Source organism: Gorilla gorilla, chromosome 1 (assembly GCF_029281585.2).
Source record: "Gorilla gorilla gorilla isolate KB3781 chromosome 1, NHGRI_mGorGor1-v2.1_pri, whole genome shotgun sequence".
NCBI classification, from domain to species: Eukaryota; Metazoa; Chordata; class Mammalia; order Primates; family Hominidae; genus Gorilla; species Gorilla gorilla.
In genome coordinates this window covers 239,811,401-239,817,417 of record NC_073224.2, presented here as the reverse complement: position 1 = coordinate 239,817,417, position 6,017 = coordinate 239,811,401, and the positions used below count along the sequence as shown (strand labels likewise).

The window sequence follows — 6,017 nt, the reverse complement described above, 5'->3', positions numbered from 1 at the left end:
GCACGAGGGAGCCCCTGGTCTGGTGGGCAAGGACCCCTACCCTCAGGTCAACGCTCCTGGATCGAGGCCGGGACCTGAGCCACTTCAGAGCAGAGGCCGAACCCACCCCCACCTTGTGGGTGGCGACCCTCACTTTCCGGATGCTGAACCAGGCTCCAGTTGCCAGAGCTCCAGGGCACCCATGCCAGGAGCTGGCGCCATGCCCCTTGCTGTGTCCCTAGGCAGAAATGAGCCTGTGGGGCCCTGCAGCTAGCGTGGACCCTCAAAGGACCTGGGGCAGACCCTCACTTTGGCCCCCCATCTGGTTTTCTGCAGAATGGGCTCTGGAAAGCCTCAGGCAGTAGAGGCGCCCTGTGTGGAAGCTGGACACTGCCAGAGTGGTGGGACTGGAGGCTCTGGGGACAATGGGCCCTGTCTGTGTCCTCTGGGGCATGTCCCACACACATTTCTCCACCTTGGCACAGCTGACGCCTGGGAACTGTCCTGTGCACTCAGCGTGCTAAGCAGTGTCCTGAGCTCTCAGACCCCCGCCGCGTCCCCCTAGCCTGAGCCCCCTGAGCTCCCATCAGTTTCCTCCAGATGGTGGCCCAGAAGCTGAGACGCAGGCAGCATGGAGTCGCAGGAACGGGCTACCCTGATGCCTGCACTTCCCCTCTTGGCAGCCTTGCAGGGCCAGTCATCTCGTGGACGGGCAGGAACGACCCTTCACACAGGGCACGGCGGGTCAGTGCTTTGGACGTCTCTGCCGCGGTGACTGCAAGGAGATACCCACCATGCTGGGGCTCCTGGGGAACCACTGGAAGCAGCCACCACGTGCCCTCTCCTAAGCCAGCCAGTCTCCAGCTGGGGACCACCAGGATACCCCGGTACCATCGGCACACTGCAGCAGGGAGACAAGAGACCTGCAGGACAGTCTTCCTGGTCCAGACAGAATGAAGCAAAGAAACCAGAAAGAAGGGGCAGATGGCCAGGAAGGTGATCCCTGGGGGCCCTCATTGCGCACTGGTGTAAGCCGTCCCCCCGTGCCTTGACAGTTTACAGATTGTTAGTTTACAATCCACTAACAATCCAGAGGTCACCACCCTTCCCAACCATCCACTAACAATCCAGAGGTCACCACCCTTCCCAACCATCCAGTAACAATCCAGAGGTCACCACCCTTCCCAACCATCCACTAACAATCCAGAGGTCACCACCCTTCCCAACAATCCAGTAACAATCCAGAGGTCACCACCCCTTTCCAACAATCCAGCAACGACCCAGAGGTCACCACCCTTCCCAACCATCCACTAACAATCCAGAGGTCACCACCCTTCCCAACCATCCAGTAACAATCCAGAGGTCACCACCCTTCCCAACCATCCACTAACAATCCAGAGGTCACCACCCTTCCCAACAATCCAGTAACAATCCAGAGGTCACCACCCTTCCCAACAATCCAGTAACAATCCAGAGGTCACCACCCTTCCCAACCATCCACTAACAATCCAGAGGTCACCACCCTTCCCAACAATCCACTAACAATCCAGAGGTCACCACCCTTCCCAACAATCCACTAACAATCCAGAGGTCACCACCCTTCCCAACCATCCACTAACAATCCAGAGGTCACCACCCTTCCCAACCATCCAGCAACGACCCAGAGGTCACCACCCTTCCCAACCATCCACTAACAATCCAGAGGTCACCACCCTTCCCAACCATCCAGCAACGACCCAGAGGTCACCACCCTTCCCAACCATCCACTAACAATCCAGAGGTCACCACCCTTCCCAACCATCCAGCAACGACCCAGAGGTCACCACCCTTCCCAACAATCCACTAACAATCCAGAGGTCACCACCCTTCCCAACCATCCACTAACAATCCAGAGGTCACCACCCTTCCCAACCATCCACTAACAATCCAGAGGTCACCACCCCTTCCCAACAATCCAGCAACGACCCAGAGGTCACCACCCTTCCCAACAATCCAGTAACAATCCAGAGGTCACCACCCTTCCCAACCATCCACTAACAATCCAGAGGTCACCACCCCTTCCCAACAATCCACTAACAATCCAGAGGTCACCACCCTTCCCAACCATCCACTAACAATCCAGAGGTCACCACCCTTCCCAACAATCCAGCAACGACCCAGAGGTCACCACCCTTCCCAACAATCCACTAACAATCCAGAGGTCACCACCCTTCCCAACAATCCAGTAACAATCCAGAGGTCACCACCCTTCCCAACAATCCACTAACAATCCAGAGGTCACCACCCTTCCCAACAATCCACTAACAATCCAGAGGTCACCACCCTTCCCAACAATCCACTAACAATCCAGAGGTCACCACCCCTTCCCAACAATCCAGCAACGACCCAGAGGTCACCACCCTTCCCAACAATCCAGCAACGACCCAGAGGTCACCACCCTTCCCAACAATCCAGTAACAATCCAGAGGTCACCACCCTTCCCAACAATCCACTAACAATCCAGAGGTCACCACCCTTCCCAACCATCCACTAACAATCCAGAGGTCACCACCCTTCCCAACAATCCACTAACAATCCAGAGGTCACCACCCTTCCCAACAATCCACTAACAATCCAGAGGTCACCACCCTTCCCAACAATCCACTAACAATCCAGAGGTCACCACCCTTCCCAACAATCCAGCAACGACCCAGAGGTCACCACCCTTCCCAACAATCCAGTAACAATCCAGAGGTCACCACCCTTCCCAACAATCCACTAACAATCCAGAGGTCACCACCCTTCCCAACAATCCAGTAACAATCCAGAGGTCACCACCCTTCCCAACAATCCACTAACAATCCAGAGGTCACCACCCTTCCCAACCATCCACTAACAATCCAGAGGTCACCACCCTTCCCAACAATCCACTAACAATCCAGAGGTCACCACCCTTCCCAACAATCCACTAACAATCCAGAGGTCACCACCCTTCCCAACAATCCACTAACAATCCAGAGGTCACCACCCCTTCCCAACAATCCAGCAACGACCCAGAGGTCACCACCCTTCCCAACAATCCAGCAACGACCCAGAGGTCACCACCCTTCCCAACAATCCAGTAACAATCCAGAGGTCACCACCCTTCCCAACCATCCACTAACAATCCAGAGGTCACCACCCTTCCCAACCATCCACTAACAATCCAGAGGTCACCACCCTTCCCAACAATCCACTAACAATCCAGAGGTCACCACCCCTTTCCAAACAATCTGGTAACAATCCAGAGATCACCACACTTTTCCAACAATCCAGCAACAATCCAGACGTTACCACCCCTTTCCAAACAATCCAGTAACAATCCAGACATTACCACCCCTTTCGCAGAAAGTCCTGGTAACTCACCCCTTAATTTAATGTAAGTAAATGTGCATATAAATACAGTTGCCAACAGCCCTCAAGTGCAGCTCTGGGCCCCCTGTCTAGGCATTATCCTTGCCCCATGAGAACCAGCTCCAGTTCAATAAAAGAAATGCTGAGGGCCAGGTGCAGTTGCTCACGCCTGTAATCCCAGCACAGGCCAAAGTGGGCGGATCACCTGAGGTCAGGAATTCAAGATCAGCCTGGCCAACATGGTGAAACCCCATCTCTACTAAAAATACCAAAATTAGCCAGGCATGGTGGCAGATGCCTGTAATCCCAGCTACTCGGGAGGCTGAGGCAGGAGAATCTCTTGAACCCAGGAGGAGGAAGTTGCAATCAGCTGAGATTGCAGCACTGCACTCCAGCCCAGGTGACAGAGCAGGACTGTTGGATTGCTGTGGGCCAGGTGCAGTAGTGGACACCCACAATGTCCACCAGCAAGAGGGAGGGTGAGGAGGGAGGACTGCTTGAGCCTGGGAGACAGAGGTTGCAGTGAACTGTGATTGTGCCACTGCACTCCAGCCTGGGTAACAAAGTGAGACTCCATCTCCGATTAAAAAAAAGAAAAAAAAAAAAGATTGCTGTCTACTACCACCTGCATTCTTCCCTGGGTGAAGACAAGAACCCTCATGGGCTAAGCCCTAATTTGGGGGCTTGCTGGCCACAGATCATCTGGTGGTCATGAAAGGACAAAGATAGCAAGGAGGCCGGGCGCGGTGGCTGACGCCTGTAATCCCAGCACTTTGGGAGGCTGAGGCGGGAGGATCGCGAGGTCAGGAGATGGAGACCATCCTGGCTAACACGGCGAAACCCTGTCTCTACTGAAAATACAAAAAATTAGCTGGGTGTGGTAGCAGGTGCCTGTAGTCCCAGCTACTCGGGAGTGCCACTGCACTCCAGCCTGGATGATAAGAGTGAGACTGTCTCAGAAATAAAGTAAAATAGCTGACAAAAATAAATTGGGGTTAGAGGAGAATCAACCAAGAGAAGGGGTGAGAAGGATGTGGTTCTGTCCAGGGTGGCCAAGCAATGGGGTATCCAAATCCACTGCTTGGCTGCCGTGAGGGAACAGGCCCTTGGACTTGGGACCTGGCCGGAGCACGGATCTCACAGGAGGTGGCAGTGCTGTGACCGTCGCCCACTGCTCGGCTCCACCACAGGCCAGCAAAGAGGATGGTTCTGAAAAGAGCCTCTGGTTCGTGTGGCAGCGTTGATCACCCACCGCGGCACGTCTCGCTGTCTCATGTTGCCTCCACTGCCAGTCGCCTCCATTCTCCCATCTCCCTGCCTCTTGCTCACCCCCTTGCTTTTTTTTTTTTTTTTTTTTTGAGACGGAGTCTCGCTCTGTTGCCCAGGCTGGAGTGCAGTGGCGCAATCTCGTCTCACTGCAAGCTCTGCCTTCTGGGTTCAAGCGATTCTCCTGCCTCAGCCTCCTGAGTAGCTGAGACTACAGGCATGTGCCACCACGCCCGGCTAATTTTTGTATTTTAAGTAGAGACGGGGTTTCACTGCGTTGGCCAGGATGGTCTCGATCTCCTGACCTCATGATCTACCCACCTTGGCCTCCCACAGTGTTGGGATTACAGGCGTCAGTGAGCCACTGCACCCAGCCCTTTTTTTTTTTTTTTTTGGTATCTGTAGTAGAGATGGGGTTTCACTATTTTGCCCAGACTGGTCTCAAACTCCTGAGCTCAAGCAATCCACCCACCTGAGCCTCCCACAGTGCTGGGATTACAGGTGTGAGCCACCGTGCCCAGCCCATTTTATTTTCTGTCCTGAAACGTATGCTTCATTCATGGTTTTTGCTCTTACTCCCCAGTAACTGTATTAGGGCAACTGTTTAAGGCAGGACACTTGGCCGTGAGAGGTCCTGTTGTGTTGACCCTGAGATGCCAGAGTCACGTTCTGTGGCCCCAGCTTGGCCTTTGGGGTACACTGTTGGCTGCCTTCCACCTGCTCTGGGGTTTTTGGCATTTGTTGTGTGCACCCTCATTGGCCAACACTTGGGAACCCCAGGGTTTTGGCATTTGGTGCTATTGGTCACCCTCTGGATGGCCCACGGTTTTGGCACTGACATTTCTTCTAAGATTGTAGGTTGGAGGCCCACCCTAGTGGAATCTTGGTCTTGCCTTTTCTTGCTTACTGCCCTAAAACCTAAAATTATAGCTTTTGGTAACAGCCTTTTCTTTTTTTGAGATGGAGTCTTGCTCTGTCGCCAGACTGGAGTGCAATGGCGCAATCTCAACTCACTGCAATCTCTGCCTCCCAGGTTCAAGTGATTCTCCTGCCTCAGCCTCCTGAGTAGCTGGGATTACAGGCGTGAGCCGCCGCGCCCGGGTCTCCCACGGCGCTGGGATTACAGGCGTGAGTCGCCGCGCCCGGGTCTCCCACGGCGCTGGGATTACAGGCGTGAGCCGCCGCGCCCGGGTCTCCCACGGCGCTGGGATTACAGGCGTGAGCCGCCGCGCCCGGGTCTCCCACGGCGCTGGGATTACAGGCGTGAGCCGCCGCGCCCGGGTCTCCCACGGCGCTGGGATTACAGGCGTGAGCCGCCGCGCCCGGGTCTCCCACGGCGCTGGGATTACAGGCGTGAGCCGCCGCGCCCGGCCTCCCACGGCGCTGGGATTACAGGCGTG

The 6,017-nt window shown here is 55.1% G+C and overlaps 1 long non-coding RNA gene across 3 annotated transcripts; it reads left to right on the top strand.

Annotated features, from left to right (window-relative positions):
• Window positions 1-1,131: 1,131 nt before the first annotated feature.
• Window positions 1,132-3,171, top strand: LOC134758287 (uncharacterized). Of its 3 annotated transcripts, XR_010133303.1 has the most exons (7): window positions 1,145-1,188; window positions 1,266-1,379; window positions 1,456-1,683; window positions 1,722-1,759; window positions 1,798-2,026; window positions 2,066-2,103; window positions 2,142-3,171. It is a non-coding gene; the product is annotated as an uncharacterized lncRNA (long non-coding RNA). The 3 variants fall into 3 exon arrangements; XR_010133302.1 differs by having other exon boundaries at window positions 2,066-3,171; XR_010133301.1 differs by having other exon boundaries at window positions 1,132-1,379; window positions 2,066-3,171.
• The last annotated feature ends 2,846 nt before the right edge of the window (window positions 3,172-6,017 follow it).